Source organism: Lithobates pipiens, unplaced genomic scaffold, assembly GCF_037356315.1.
Source record: "Lithobates pipiens isolate NorthernLeopardFrog02 unplaced genomic scaffold, aLitPip1_a1.2 Scaffold_1, whole genome shotgun sequence".
Taxonomy (NCBI): domain Eukaryota; kingdom Metazoa; phylum Chordata; class Amphibia; order Anura; family Ranidae; genus Lithobates; species Lithobates pipiens.
Window position 1 is genome coordinate 78,997,651 of NW_027507685.1, and position 15,993 is coordinate 79,013,643.

A 15,993-nucleotide genomic window follows, 5' to 3' on the forward strand; every position below is an offset into this window, starting at 1 on the left:
TTACTGCCATTACTAGTATAAAAAAAATAAAAATTCCAGTATATATACCATAGTTTGTAGCTGCTGTAACTTACACGCAAACCAAATAATATACACGTATTGGGATTTTTTTTTGTAGCAGAATACATTTTAGACTAAATCCATGAAGAAATTAGATTTTTTTTACTTAGTTATTGGATATGTTTTATATCAGAAAGTAAAAGTATTATTTTTTTCCCAAAATTTTCTTTTATCATTTATATAATAAAAAATAAAAAAACGCAGTGGGGATCAAATACCACCAAAGGAAAGCTCTATTTGTGTGAAAAAATTATATAAATGTAATTTGCATACAGTGTTGCATGCACATTTGTCAAAGTAACACAGTGCCAAATAGCAAAAAATGGCCTGGTCATGAAGGGGTTAAAATCTACTGGAGGGCAAGTGGTTATAGAGAACCACTGAGGAATAGGCATATGTAAGAGTCTGGACCTCCACTCTTAAGCCACCATAGACAGTTCGAATCTCGACCGGTTCAGCAGAGACCAGCTGAGTTTTGAACCATCTGAGGGTAGGCTGATTGTACCAAAGTCAATCCATCGATTGATTTGGTACAACCAACCTGTTGGAGTTTTTACATATGATTACTGTCAATGGCCATAGCCGCTAGAAGCCATCACTGTTTTCTACTGCCCCGGCAGAACGTAATAGGCATTCCCCCATCAACAAGTCAGCTTGGAGGAATTGAGCAATCTTTTTTCCTTCCTTCCTTTTGTTTTTGGGTTTAGATACTGTATGATTTAATTTTTAGAAGCTGCAGTTGGAATAATTATCTGGGGCCCATCCTCCCTGCATTATCCTTTCCTACTTATATATTCAGAACACCATGTATTTAACCACTTGACCACTGGGCACTTAAACACCCTTAATAACCAGACCAATTTTCAGCTTTTGGTGCTCTCACATTTTGAATGACAATTACTCAGTCATGCAACACTGTACCCATATGAAATTTTTGTCCTTTTTTTCACACAAATAGAGCTTTCTTTTGGTGGTATTTAATCACCTCTCAGTTTTTTATTTTTTGTGCTATAAAAGAAAAAAGACCGAAAATTTTATGAAAAAATGAATTTTTCTTCGTTTCTGTTATAAAATTTAGCAGATTAGTAATTTTTTCTTCATAAATTTTGGCCAAAATGTATACTACTACATATCTTTGGTAAAAATAAGTACAAATTGGTGGATATTATTTGGTCTTTGTGAAAGTTATAGAGTCCACAAGCTATGGTGCCAATATCTGAAAATTGATCACACCTGAAGTACTGATGGCCTATTTCAATTCTTGAGACCCTAACATGCCAGAAAAGTACAAATACCCCCCAAATGACCCCTTTTTGGAAAGAAGACATTCCAATGTATTTAGTAAGAGGCATGATGAGTTTTTTTGAAGTTGTAATTTTTTCCCACAATTCTTTGCAAAATCAAGATTTTTTTTCCTTTTTTTTTTTTTTCCACAAAATTGTCATATTATCAGGTTATTTCTCACACACAGCATATGCATACCACAAATTACACCCCAAAACACATTCTGCTATTACTCCAGAGTACGGCGATACCACATGTGTGAGACTTTTACACAGCATGGCCACATACAGAGGCCCAACATGCAGGGAGCGCCATCAGGCGTTCTGGAGCACCCAGGACAATTCTGACATTTCTCTCCTACATGTAAAAATCATCATTTATTTGCTAGAAAATTACACAGAACCCCAAAACATTATATATTTTTTTTTTAGCAAAGACCCTGGAGAATACAATGGTGGTCGTTGCAAATTTTTATCTCACACGGTATTTGCGCAGCAATTTTTCAAACGGGTTTTTTTTGGGGAAAAAACAGTTTTGTGCTTAAAACAGTAAAGTTAGCCCAATTTTTGCATAAAGTGAAAGATGAAGTTATGCTGAGTAAATAGATATCGAACATGTCACTTTTCAAAATTGCACATGCCCGTGGAATGGCGCCAAATGTCGCTACTTCAAAATCCCCATAGGCGACGCTTTAAAACATTTTTACTGGTTAAATGTTTTGAGTTACAGAGGAGGTCTAGGGCTAGAATTATTGCTCTCGCTTTAACGTTCATGGCGATACCTCACATGTGTGGTTTGAACACAGTTTTCATATGTGGGCGGGGCTTACGTATGCGTTCACTTCTGCATGCGAGCACATGGGGACAGGGGCGCTTTAACATTTTTTTTTTTTTTTTTTTTTTTTTTTTTTATTGTTCATTTTACTTTATTTTAGTTTGACATTTTTGATCACTTTTATTCCTGTTACAAGGAATGTAAACATCCCTTGTAATAGGAATATGGGATGACAGGTCCTCTTTACAGTGAAATCTGGGGGTCAATATGACCCCACATCTCACCTCTAGGCTGGGAAGCCTGAAATAAAAAAATAAAAATAAAAAAAGATTCTGGCTTTGATCGTATTGGCGAGTTGGTAGAAGCACCGGAGGGCGGTGAGGGGTGGGGGGGGCGTCTATGGCTGGGTATTGCAGGGTATCACCGAGTATGGCTGGGTATCACCGAGTATGGCTGGGTATCTCCGAGTATGGCTGGGTATTGCAGGGTATCTCCAAGTATGGCTGGGTATGGCTGGGTATGGCAGAGTATTGGCAGAGTATTGGCAGAGTATTGGCAGAGTATTGGCAGGGTATTGGCAGGGTATTGGCAGGGTATTGGCAGGGTATTGGCAGGGTATTGGCAGGGTATTGGCAGGGTATTGGCAGGGTATTGGCAGGGTATTGGGGGGTATTGCAGAGTATTGGCGGGTATTGCAGAGTATTGGCGGGTATTGAGGGGTTAAATTCGGTGAGCAGCGATGTGGGCACTGCAGATGCAGCCCACAGCGCTGCTAACACCGATCTCTTTCCCCTCCGCTGTACCGATCGGTACAGAGCGGGGGAGGGAGGAACCGGCGTCATAACATGACGCCGGTTTGTTTACAAGTGATCACTCCGTCATTTGACGGAGCAATCACGTGGTAAACGGCCGCGACGAGCAGCTGTTTACCGTGATCCGTGATGTGCCGGGTCCACTGGACCCGGCGGTCACGGATGATCTCGTGTGCGCGCCCCAGGGGCCGCACAAGAGCAGAATTCTGGGAGGCCGTTAATTAACGGCCTCTCAGAGTTAAACAACCGCCCTGAAGCCGTTAATCGGCAATGGGCGGTTGTTAAGTGGTTAAAAAAACGTTCAAGTCAATTTAAAATTCTGTTATTGATTTTTGAATTACAAAGACATTTCACAGTGGCAATTTTTTTTGCTGCTTACCAGGAGTTAGATGTAGTGGCTGCATTTGTTTTATTTTTTTAGGTTGTTTCCCTTTATTTTCACCCCATGATCCTACCAGTAACACACTTCCTGTTCTAGATTGACATTGCTCACTTATCATACTGTATGCATACCTCCCAACTTTTTGCAATAGGAAGGGACACCTATTAGTAAAAAGTATTTAGGCATAGGATATACCTCCTGCCACGCCCCCTTAAAGGAGAATTGTACAAAAAAAAAAAATAAGTTATATTATGTGATATTTTTTACAACTATAAACCATAAACTATGTTTATATTGGCTTTTTAAATTTACAAATGCAGCGATGTAGAAATTGGATGAAAGGTTTAGCACTGGGAAACACTTTTTTAAAGATAAAAAGTGCATTTTATATACAACTATATAGATCAGACCAAAACGAGGGACAAATGAGGAGGAAAGAGGGACATTGTTCCAAATCAGGGACAGTCCCTCAAAATCAGGGACAGTTGGGAGCTATGACTGTATGTATAGAGAAGCAGCATTTTTTCTCTAGGTCAAGTCTATTGAACACCTCCCCTCTTTTCCAATTCTGGACCAGAAGTGGACTTTGCAGGAGTTGGAACTACGGCCAGGAATCATCCAGCAGAAAAGTCCCAGCTGACCTTGTAGCCATTGTAGAACCTTGTAGCTTGCAGTTACAGTCACATTTGCGGTCTTGCATTATAAATTATGGTTTTTAGTTCATGTTACTTGCAAAAACTTGCTAAATTATGTAAATCTGTGTGTTTCTTCTAATTCTAGTTTCTCTTCCCTTCTTTGATGTCACAAAGAACATGGCCAATTGTGGTTAAATGAGATCCTCTGTTTAAAGTGGACATGACTTCAGAAAGTAGATTTTCTATCTTGGAGGAAACAGCAGGCTCCATTCACCCACCACAAGATCTTCATTGCTGTCTAGGACTCTGGCTAAAGTCATGCGTTATTCCTATAATTCTATAGAGATCCCTGAGCAGAGAGAATGGTATGGTATTTCTGTGCTCTATGAATCCCAGTAAGTTCTCTATAGCAGTGGTTCTCAACTTCAGTCCTCAAGTACCCTCTTCCCTTAGATAAAATATTTCTTATCAATACCAGGTCATTGATATTGATTTAAAGCAGCTGTGCAAAGTAAAGGAAATGCTGAAAACATGGCCAGTTGGGGGAACTTGAGGATGAGTTGGGGAACCACTGCTCTATAGGGATACGGAATACATACTGGCTGGTGGCAACAGCAGCTCAGCTGATATGTAACAGTTTCAGCTTGTGATATCCATGTCAGGGACTGAGGGAAATTTCCTCTACACCTCAGACAGAAATATAAATCCAGATGGGATATAAGGAATACATTTTGTGTGAATTTCTGTGAACGTAAAGCCTCGTACACATGATCAGATTGTTGGCCAACAAAGCTTCAGACTTTTATTCGAAGGGCGTGTGCCGTGAACTTATCTTGCATACAAACATTACACAATTGTTGGCCAATAAACATGAACGTAGTGACGTATTATGTGGAAATTCAGCGCTTGAGCGCTTCAGACTTTTGTTCGAAGGGCGTGTGCCGTGAACTTATCTTGCATACAAACGTTACACAATTGTCGGCCAATAAACATGAATATAGTGGCGTACTATGTGGAAATTCAGCGCTTGAGCGCTTCAGACTTTTGTTTGAAGGGCGTGTGCCGTGAACTTATCTTGCATACAAACGTTACACAATTGTCGGCCAATAAACACGAACATAGTGATGTACTATGTGGAAATTCAGCGCTTGAGCACCTTTTGCTAATGTCGTGTTTGGTGAGCATTGATTCCAAGCATGCGTCTTTGTATTATGGACTTTTGTGTGATGGACTTGTGTACATACAATATGAAAATCATTTCTTGGCGGAAAGTTGGACAATTGTCTGATGGAGCATACTAACGGTCAGATTTTTAGGCCAACACATAATTGTCTTGCAGCTCTGGGTTTTTTATATTGTTCTTGTTTTTTTGGGGGGGGGCTCTTGCAGGTGTCCAGGTTTACCCAAACTGAAAGCATACTGGTAGGGTAATTGGCGTCTGGCCAACTGATTCTGGAATGTGCTTGACCATGGTATGGACATTAGCTGGTTCCCGACCAGCGCACGCTGATGTATGTCGGCAGAATGGCACAGGCAGGCATATTGGCGTAAGGTACGTCCAATCTCTAATGCCGCCCTGCCATCGCGAGGACGCCGCCGGCGGCACGCTCGCATGCTGGTCGGGACCCCCAGTGAGTCTGGTTGCGGGTCTCGCAGACTATCGCCGCGGGCATACCCACGATCGTCTCACGGGGCGGCTGAATGGAGAGATGCCGTTGTAAACAGCATCTCACTGTTCTGCCTAGCAACTAGTGATGCTGAACTCTGCTCCATGTGATTGGAGCAGAGATCGGTGTTCACTAAATGAAAGCCCAGTCCCCCACAGTTAGTAACACACCCCTAGGAACACTTAACCCCTACACTGCCACCTACTGGTTAACCCCTTAACTGCCAGTGTCATTTACACAGGAATCACTGCATTTATATAGCAGTGATTGCTGTATAAATGACAATGGTCCCAAAAATGTCCGATGTGTCTGCCATAATGTCGCAGTCACAATAAAAATCGCTGATCGCTGCCATTACTAGTAAAAAAAAAAATATTAATAAAAATGCCATAAAACTATCCCCTATTTTGTAAAAGCTATAACATTTGCGCAAACCAATAATCGCTTATTGCGATTTTTCTTACAAAAAATATGTAGAAGAATACGTATAGGCCTAAACTGAGGGAAAAAAATGTTTTTTTATATATTTTTGGGGGATATTATTATAACAAAAAGTTCAAAATAATGCGTTTTTTTCAAAATTGTTGCTCAATTGTTTGCTCTTTTTTTTTTGTTTATAGCACAAAAAATAAAAACCGCAGGGGTGATCAAATACCACCAAAAGAAAGCTCTATTTGTGCAATTGTCAGTTAAAGCAACGCAGTGCCGAATCGCAAAAAGTGGTCTGGTCTTTGACCAGTAAAATTATGGTCCACCAGGCCTCAACGAATGTGTCAGTTTCAAACCCTTTTTGGAAGACTTTACCTCAGGCACATGGGATGGCTTATAGTCGGTGTAATTAGTTTTGGACCTGCGTTTTTGTGCAGAGGTGCGTTTTGTTTGACCGTGTCGGCCCTGTTTCCTCCACCTTTCTCTTATCATTATATAATCTGCCTTGTTTCTAGTGCAAATAATGGTGTGCTATAGAGGGGTGCATACTTTTTGGGTACTGGTAATTTACACAAAAATATTATAACGGTTAAACGGATATGGAAATCCGGCAAGGGTTTTTTGTTTTTTTTTGTCGCTTCCTGTCTCTGTGACACCATTGAAGAGATATCCCCTGACTTCCTGTCCCCGTGACACCATTGAAGAGATACCGCCTCACTTCCTGTCTCTGTGACACCATGGAAGAGATATCTCCTCACTTTCTGTCTCTGTGACACCCTTGAAGAGATACCGCCTCACTTCCTGTCTCTGTGACACCATTGAAGAGATATCCCCTCACTTCCTGTCTCTGTGACACCATTGAATAGGTATCGCCCCACTTCCTGTCTCTGTGACACCATTGAATAGGTATCGCCCCACTTCCTGTCTCAGTGACACCATTAAAGAGATATCTCCTCACTTCCTGTCTCTGTGACAACATTAGTGCAAATAATGGTGTGCTATAGAGGGGTGTATACTTTTCGGGTACTCGTAATTTACACTAAAATATTATAATGGTCAAACGGATATGGAAATCCGGCAGGGTTTTGTTTTTTTTAAAGGGGGGGGATATTCCCTTTTTTTTATTTATTTATTTATTTTTATTTTTTTTCATGGCTGGTTGGTCTGTCCTGATTTTTGTTTTTACATTTCTTATCCCGGATTATCCATTTCCCCCCGGGGGCCGCGTAGGGGGCTCCGTGTGGGGTATGGAGCCATGGCTAGGTCCGGTTTTGGTTCCCTTCCGGGTTTGCTGCCTCTGATGGGGCGCGGCGCTGTTGCGCTGCGCTCCTCCGTGGTTGCCGTTATGGTGTTGTTGCGGAGTTGCCTCTCCCCCTTACATGAAATCCTTTCAGGCCGGGAGGTGAGGTCACTTCCAGTCCGGATGTTGACAACATTTATGAGGTCACTTCCGGCCCGGAGCGTGCGCTCCAGGTAATGGAACGCACTGGCGGATTCGCTGTCTGCCCATTTAGCGCAGCTCCTTTGGCTGATTGGCTCTATGGAAAGGACAATGTGTGATCTTAATGCGATGCGGCATCTATTGTTTTGTAGGCTACTCCGAATCAGGATTATGTTTGTGCTGCCTGCCTTTAGCTCTGAACTCCGGCTCCTCCCCCATGTAGTCAAGGTGTCAGCATAGGATGCAGTCTAAGGCTGGGTTCACACCGCTGCGGCAGCGAGAACCGGATGTGATTCGCACCGCACTGTAGTGCAAATCGCATCCGATCTCTGTGCGATGCAAGTTCAGCCATACAGATAGTATGGCTGAATTCGCATCGCACCCGCCGCAAACTCGCACGGGACCCTTTTTTTGGTCCGCAGCAGAATCGGATCGCATGGGTGTTCACACCATGCGATCCGATTCCTGTCCGAGTTTGCAGATCGCACTGTGATATGTGAACTGATCTGGGGGTGTCATTAACATTTCACTGACACTCCCAGCAGTCTGCATAGGGCAGTGTGAACTGCCGGCGGGAGGCATGCGATGCGGGAAAACGCCGCGGATTCGTGGCGTTCCCGCATCGCTCCGGTGTGAACCCAGCCTAAGGAACAAAAATAGGCTTTCAAGGCACTGTGCACTTCATCTCACACAGATGATTTTAGTTAACTAATTAATTAAGGGCCACTGGGGTATACTTATACTCCTTGGTCAGTAGTCAATGTTGCTACATCCCTTTGCCACATACATGGAAACACTCTGTGATTTGTGAGTATTTTTTGGGAGTATTCCTGTTTGCCCCACTGTGCTTTTATTTGGAGGATCAATTTTTAAAGCTACGGTACTTCTTTTTATAGGCCAACTAATCTATGGGCTGCATTGCCGAGCCCTTGGCTTCAGTCTCTGCTGCGGGCACATTCTCTTTGCAAATCTTGAGCCTATTAAGGCTTTTTGCTTATTTTGAGTAAAACCTTTTGTATATGAGAATTGAGGCACCTACAGATTTGTGCAACCTGTTCTTTCTTTACACAGAAGATTGGATAAGCGATTGTTTGTAATATAGTTTTTGTTGGCTATCCTCACTATCTAGCACACCTCTGTCTGTCTTTTACTGATTGATTTTTTGTTTTTTTTGTTTTGTTCTTTTAAGTACATCTTCATGCCTGCATGCTGTGGCCTCTTTTCTCTATGGTGGAGGCTGGGCCATCTGTGATCTATGTATATCTGGATCATATTGGTTCAGTTCATTCTATTTTGGCCAAACTACTAGGTGGTATAGGGCTATTTGAATATTTGGTGGTAGCTTGGACAAGAATCTGAGAGGTGGCTCTATGGAATCCTTTTGATCTCTTCTGTTGATTTTATGAGGTGTAGGTTCTCTTCTATACAGGGCGACCCTCTCAGACACCTCTAGACATCCTTTGGTAGCCACCTGTATGTTTCTTTATAATCTTTTTTTCATTTTGCATAGGAAGGGTGGACCAAAGGGGAAGTAGTCATGGCCAAATACCAGTCTGGGACAAAGCCACACAAACCAATGACAGGCATTTGTATGGAATGGTCCCAATACGTCTATCTTTGATTTAATATCTCAGGTGGGTTATCTCTTGATTATACTTTATATCCCCCCCTTTTTTTCTTCTTCTCCCCCCCCCCCCATTCTCATTCATGCTAGCACATGTAATTTTTTGCAAATTTGTGTAAGATTGTGTTCTTCTATGTTGTAGTAATTATCAACTTACCACCCAACTTTTTGCTCTTCACCCCTGCTGAAAGTTTTCAGCAACTAGAAACGCGTCGGGTGTGGGGGTCATCAGCTTAGGGTATGATTAATATTTATTGTTTTTTTTTTTTTTTTTTTTTTTTTTTTTTTATGTAATTATGTGTTTATAACATTTTGCTACACCATTGGGACACTGTTTGCTTAGCAGTCCCTCTGGTTTTAATGTATTTATGTGTATCTTATGTTTTGTATTTGTTAATAAAATATTCAGAGTGTGTGTGTGGTTATGAACAAAAAAAATCCCCCTATATAAATGGGATTTTAAGTGACCACCAATGTATCAGGGATGAGACCACCACACTAGAATCTTTTGATCCACTGTGAGCCCCCTTCCCTCTTTGACCAGTAAAATGGTCCGGGGCTGAAGTGGTTAGATTGTGAGCTCCTTTGAGCAGTGACTAACAGTTCTCTACCCAACTATTTTGTCTTCCTCAACAAATATGTATTTTCCACTATCATGCTTAACCACTTTAATACTGGACACTTTTACCCCCTTCCTGCCCAGGCCAATTTTCAGCTTTCAGCGCTGTCACACTTTGAATGATAATTGCGCAGTCATTCAACCCTGTACCCAAATTAAATTTCTATAATTTTGTTCACACAAATAGAGCTTTCTTTTGGTGAGATTTGCTCACCACTGGGTTTTTTTTTTTTTTGCACAACAAATGAAAAAAGACCCAAAAAATGTAGAAAAAAAAAAAAAAGGTTTTCTTTGTTTCTGTTATAAGATTTTGTAAATAAGTGCGCCAGGCGGCACTGATGAGGAGGCACTAATAGGCAGCACTGATGGGCATTGATAGGCAGCACTGACAGGAATTACTGATGGGCACTGATTGTCATCTCTGATGGGCATTGTTTGGCATACCTGGTGGGCACTGATTGGCATAATTTTACATTGCTCTGAGCTCTCTCTGTGAACTACAGAACTCTTTCCTCAGTGTTAATCAGGAGAGGAGGAGGCGTTTGTAGTTCCTCCTAGTACCTGCTCCTCCCTAGTAGTATAGTATGTAGTGAGTGTTGTTACCCTAACACAGTGATGGAGAACCTTGCCACCCTAGATGTTTTGGAACTACATTTCCCATGATGCTCAACTACACTGCAGAGTGCATGAGCATGATGGGGAAATGTAGTTCCAAAACATCTGGGGTGCAAAGGTTCGCCATCACTGCCCTAGGACAGGGGTGTCCATCCTTTTAACCTTTCTAGGTCACATTGGATGAAGAGAAATTGTGTCGCGCACACAAAATACACTAATAATAAGTGTGACAAACCCAAATGGGAAAGGGGCTTTTGGAGGGGACTAGGGGGTTATCCTTCTAATGACTGATTATGGTCCATGGAGGAGAATGGGGTCTTTGTCTGCTTCTCCCTCCCGGGGCGTGGAAAAGCGCTCAGTTCAGCGTCTTATCCCATTGAGAAAGCAGATCATTGTCTAATGATGGACAACAATGTGATGAACACTGAGAGCGAAGCTTGGATTAATTCTCTGAATAAAGACAATTAGGCTGGGTTCTCACTTAGTGCGGAGTGGCTCACAGCAGGGGTCTGGAACGTCCCTGTTCCCTGTTTCAGGGAAGAATCATGGCTGAATTCAGGCCTGAAATGGAGCCAAAGATGAACAAGACCCCAGAGATATGTGAACTGATTTCATTGGGAGCCAGGCACACTCTCCTTTCATCCGAATTAGATGTGTGGAAACCCACATTCAGTTCGCACTAGTGTGAATCCAGCCTTAAGCTTCCATTCCAGAGTGGACGAAAAGGTATAATATTAATCTTGTACAGGTTAATGGTTAGAGGAAATATGGAGGCCCTCCTGCAGACTGGGTTGGAGAAGCTCCTCCACTTGGGACAGAAATATTTATCAAAAATATCCCTCAAGAAATATATGAAGATAAAATTTATCTAAAATCTTTTCAATACACCGCATCCAGGAAGGTAAGCATGTCTACCCTTCTTTTGCAGGTAGGTTGATAGGTAAAAGTTACCCTGTGGTGACAGGGTCACTTTAAAGCTCCTAAATCATGATGCAGCAAATGACTACAGATCTACTTGGATCGCTACACCTCTTGGCTCTCTAAATGTTCTGACTGGCATGTAATTTACTGACATGTGGCTGGGATTGTGTCCTTTCATTATTCTACTCATTAGAATGTTCTGTAGCATGTTGGATGAAAGGACCTTGTTTCATTAAAGGGGTTGTAAAGCTTTGTTTTTTTTGTGTTTTTTTTTTTTTTTTTTTTCACATCAGTGCATCCTATGCATTAAGGTGAAAAAATGCCTTGCACTCTCCGGCCCCCCGAGCCCCCGTTTTACTTATCGGAGCCTCAAATCTCCGTGGGCGCGATCCTACGTTGCTTTCCTCCAGCTCTTGTGGGCTCTTCATTGGATGATTGATAGCAGCGCAGCCATTGGCTCCCGCTGCTGTCAATCAAATCAATGATGCGGCATGCCAGGGGCGGGGCTGAATGATACACTCGGCGACTATGGCTGCCAACTGTATCACATGGGAGTGTGCCCGCAAGCTAACCCCCTTGGGAGAGTGCTTCCCAGAGGGGGGTTAGCTCTTGCGGGGAGGAGCCAAGACAGCCGCTGAGGGACCCCAGAAGACAAGTATCGGAGCCACTCTGTGCAAAACGAACTGCACAGTGGAGGTAAGTATAATATGTTTGTTATTTAAAAATATAAAAATTAAATATTTACAACCCCTTTAAGAGCCAACATGTATGGGTGTTAAGGGGAGTATGTATGAGAATATGTAAGTCTCTATTGCTGAGCTTCTCCTAAAAATTCTGGATTCCTGGGTGTCACTCTCTGGCTTCAAAACTTTAAAAATCACTGACCTTGAGCAAGCATGTAGCAAGTGAAGTCTGAGCGACTTGTTTTGATGCAGTTATAAATTCACTGGGTAATCATGACAGAGAGGTCAGCAATGGCAGCTTGGATATTTTCTCTGAAAAGGTTACCTTTAACGGGTTGACATTTTTATTTCTGAATCCTGAAAGCCAAATTTCAGACACAGTGCTAAATTCATAGCTGAAATAGGTACAGTAAAACCTTGGATTGAGAGTAAGTTGGTTTAAGAGCGTTTTGCAAGACAAGCTAATTTATTTATTTTTTTTATAAATTTTGACTTGATATACAAGTGCTGTCTTGATATGCAAGTGGCATCACGTCACAACTGAGTATAAAAGAAGAGAGGCACCTCTAAGTGTAGCAATATGGTTACATTTAATGAAGGTACAACATTTAGCAACTCACATGGTTGATGATTAAAACAGGTACATCTAAGTATGTAGGCAACCGGGGTAAAGCTGTCCACATAGACCACCATCGACATCATCCCTTCCACAAGCGCTTCAAGCCTCACTTTGAGATCGCTCTACTGCAGGGTAGTCTTCCCGGTCACAATTGCAGACTGACAGCAGTGAGAGCCAGTGGTGCAGAGGACAGTCCATGTGTACAGCTTTATCCTAGATGCCTGCATACTTAGAGGTGCCTCTTTTAATCATCAACCATCTGAGTTGTGAAATGTTGTATCTTCATTTAAAGTGGTTGTAAACCCTTACAAACCAATTTGACCTACGGGTAAGCCTAGATTAAGGCTTACCTGTAGGTCCAAGAAATATCTCCTAAACCTACACGGTTTAGGAGATATTTGCCAAAACACAGCGCGCCGCTGTCAACGCCGATATGCTGCGAGTGACGGCTCCCGTGCGCATGCACGGGAGTGACGTCATCGCAGCTTAGTTGAATGACAGCGCCGGAGCAGTGAGACCCACCGAGAAGATGGAGGCTCTGTATACAAGAGGACAGCGGTGACTTCGCTGGCTCCTGTGTCAGGTAAGTGACACATAATGGACTACTATGTGATGCATAGTATTCTATTATGCTTTACCTTTGCAGGGAATCAAAGAGGAAGTAAACCCATCAGGGTTTACTTCCTCTTTAAATGTAATCATATTGCTACACTTAAAGGTGCCTCTCTTCTCTTTTATACTCTGTAGCTCCTGCTGGATTTTGCTTTTAATCCCCTTATGGAGGCTGCCAAATGTGGATGGACATTTTATGGTTACACAACATTGAAAGCCCTGGAACTGACTGCATTGGTGTGACACTAGGCCACTGGAAACCATATAACCTACTTTCCATTTCACCCTTCTTTTACAGGTGAGTAAAAATGATCCTAGGTGACAGGGGCACTTTAAGGTCTTCTATGTACAATACATCAATTCCTCTGTTTTATACATTCTTAGAACTATAACTCAGTGAAGAGAGCTATCATAATAGGCACAGTATAGTAACCCACAGAAACCAATCGCCGTTTAGATACAACGGATAAGTCAAAGATGAATTCTAATTCTAGTGTTATATCAAGGGTGACCATACTCTGCTGGAGACCTATTTCAGCATCCCCTTCTCTCTATCCAATCTATAACTGACAATTAGTGGTTCTTAACATTATATGGCACCCTTGACTTGCTAGCACATCAACAGCTTTTGGTGCAGTGCATTTGGTCCATATGTGCCTCTTCTGGCCGATCTGTGTGTCTGCTGGAGCTGGCTGTCTCAGTCTCATTGTTCACTTGGAGCTTTTGGGAGCTGGATCTGCTGATATATACTGTGCTATCAAATATTACCCCCGAGGAAGCCCATGGTGGCGAAACAACATGTCGGGATAACATCAATATGGTCACTCTCTAAACGATAAGATACACTCATGGTATATTTCAAAACAAGTTGTATTGATGTGCATGCTTGTGTGTGTGTGTGGTGTGTTTTTATTTTTTTGTTTTTTTAACAGTAATATTTTTATATTTTGTATGTAATAATATAAGTATATATATATATATATATATATATATATATATATATATATATATATATATATATATATATATATATATATATATATATATATATATATATATATATATATATATATATATATATATATATTAGTGTTGTTCCCAATTTTTCAGCACCTTAAAAGTCCTACGGAAAAAAAATCCTCTGTATCCATGAATTCTAATTGGTTGTCAGTGGTTACACTTTTTTTTTTATATATATATCTACGTTGACCATTATTATAGGCTGAAATAAAGAGCTAGCATTGGGAAATGACATTTAGGCCGCGTACACACGGGCGGACTGTTCGCCCAACTTTGTCCGCTGGACAGTTTCAGCGGACAGTCCGACGAACAAAGTTTTTCGGAATTTCCGTAAGACTGTCCGCTGAAACTTGGTTTGAGCGGACAGTCCGCTCGTGTGTAGGCTTGTTCGGCAAACTAAGTCTCGCGCATGCTCAGAAAGAATTTACACGGCGAAGGTTGCATTGCAGTGTATCGGACGTCGAATTTCTCGTCCCGTCGTACGTGCCGTTCACGTCATCGCGCAAGTTTTCAGCGGACTGTTCGTTCGTCGTGTGTGGTCAAGTCCGTTCATGCTAATTTTGAACGGACTGTTTGTCAAACTGTTTGACGAACCTAGTTGGGCGGACAGTCCGCCCGTGTGTACGCGCCCTTATGTTGATGCTGCAGCTTAAGCTTAGACTGTCTTACAACAATGCATGCATACTATTCCACATAATAGCAATAGCAGCTTTGGCAGCTGTCCTCAGCAAATATTAACTCTTGCCATCAGTCTGAACATCTACAATTTACCAGCTGAATAACTCTTAGTGTATGAAGTGTTTTCTCTCTAAGTTTATATGTGCTAGCTCCCAATCGTGTGCCAGCAAAAGATGTACAACCACTGAGTTGGAGGATATGGGTGGGGAACAAGAATTTGTCTCTGAGGTTGTACAGTCATGGCCAAAAGTTTTGAGAATGACACAAATATTCATTTTTTTTTTTCACAAAGTCTGCTGCCTCAGTTTTTATGATGGTAATTTTCATATGCTCCAGAATGTTATGAAGAGTGATGAGATGAAGTCCCTCTTTGCCATGAAAATTAACCTAAACATGTAATTTCTACTCATCATGTCAATGATTCTCTTGTTAACACAGGTGTCAGTGCTAAAGAAGACAATGCTGGAAATCACTCTGTAATGCTGATTGAGTTAGAATAACACAGTGGAAGCTTTAAAAGGAAGGTGGTGCTTAAAATCATTGTTCTTCCTCTGATAGCCATGGTAACCTGCAAGGAAACATGTGCAATCATCATTGCTTTGCACAAAAAGGGATTCACAGACATGCTGCTACTAAGATTGCACCTAATTCAACCATTTATCTGATCATCAAGAACTTAAAGCGGGATTCCGCTCTTTTTTTTTTTTCTTACCTGTGTTACAGGTGGGCGACTGCTACCTTCGCTTAGCATCCACGTCCGGCGTTTTTTTGACCCCCGGCGCGACGATTCTTTTTTTTTTTTTAAAAGTGCTCTGGCGTTTTCCATTTTAAGTGTGGGCGTCTGAAGCCCACAGGCATTTACTTCCTGTGTATCGATGACGCTGGGCTCCCAGCATGCTCCGCTCCATCTCGCGCATGCTCAGTGTGCAATAGGGGTAATGGCAGATACAGCTGCCTGCCCACTTTAACCACTTGCCGACCGCCTCACGCCGATGTACGTCATCAGAATGGCACGGGCAGGCATAAGCACATATATGTACGTCCTTTGCCTCCCGCAGGTCGGGGGCCCGATCGGGCCCCCGCCCGGTGCCTGCGGCGGTCGGTTTTCGTTCGGGAGC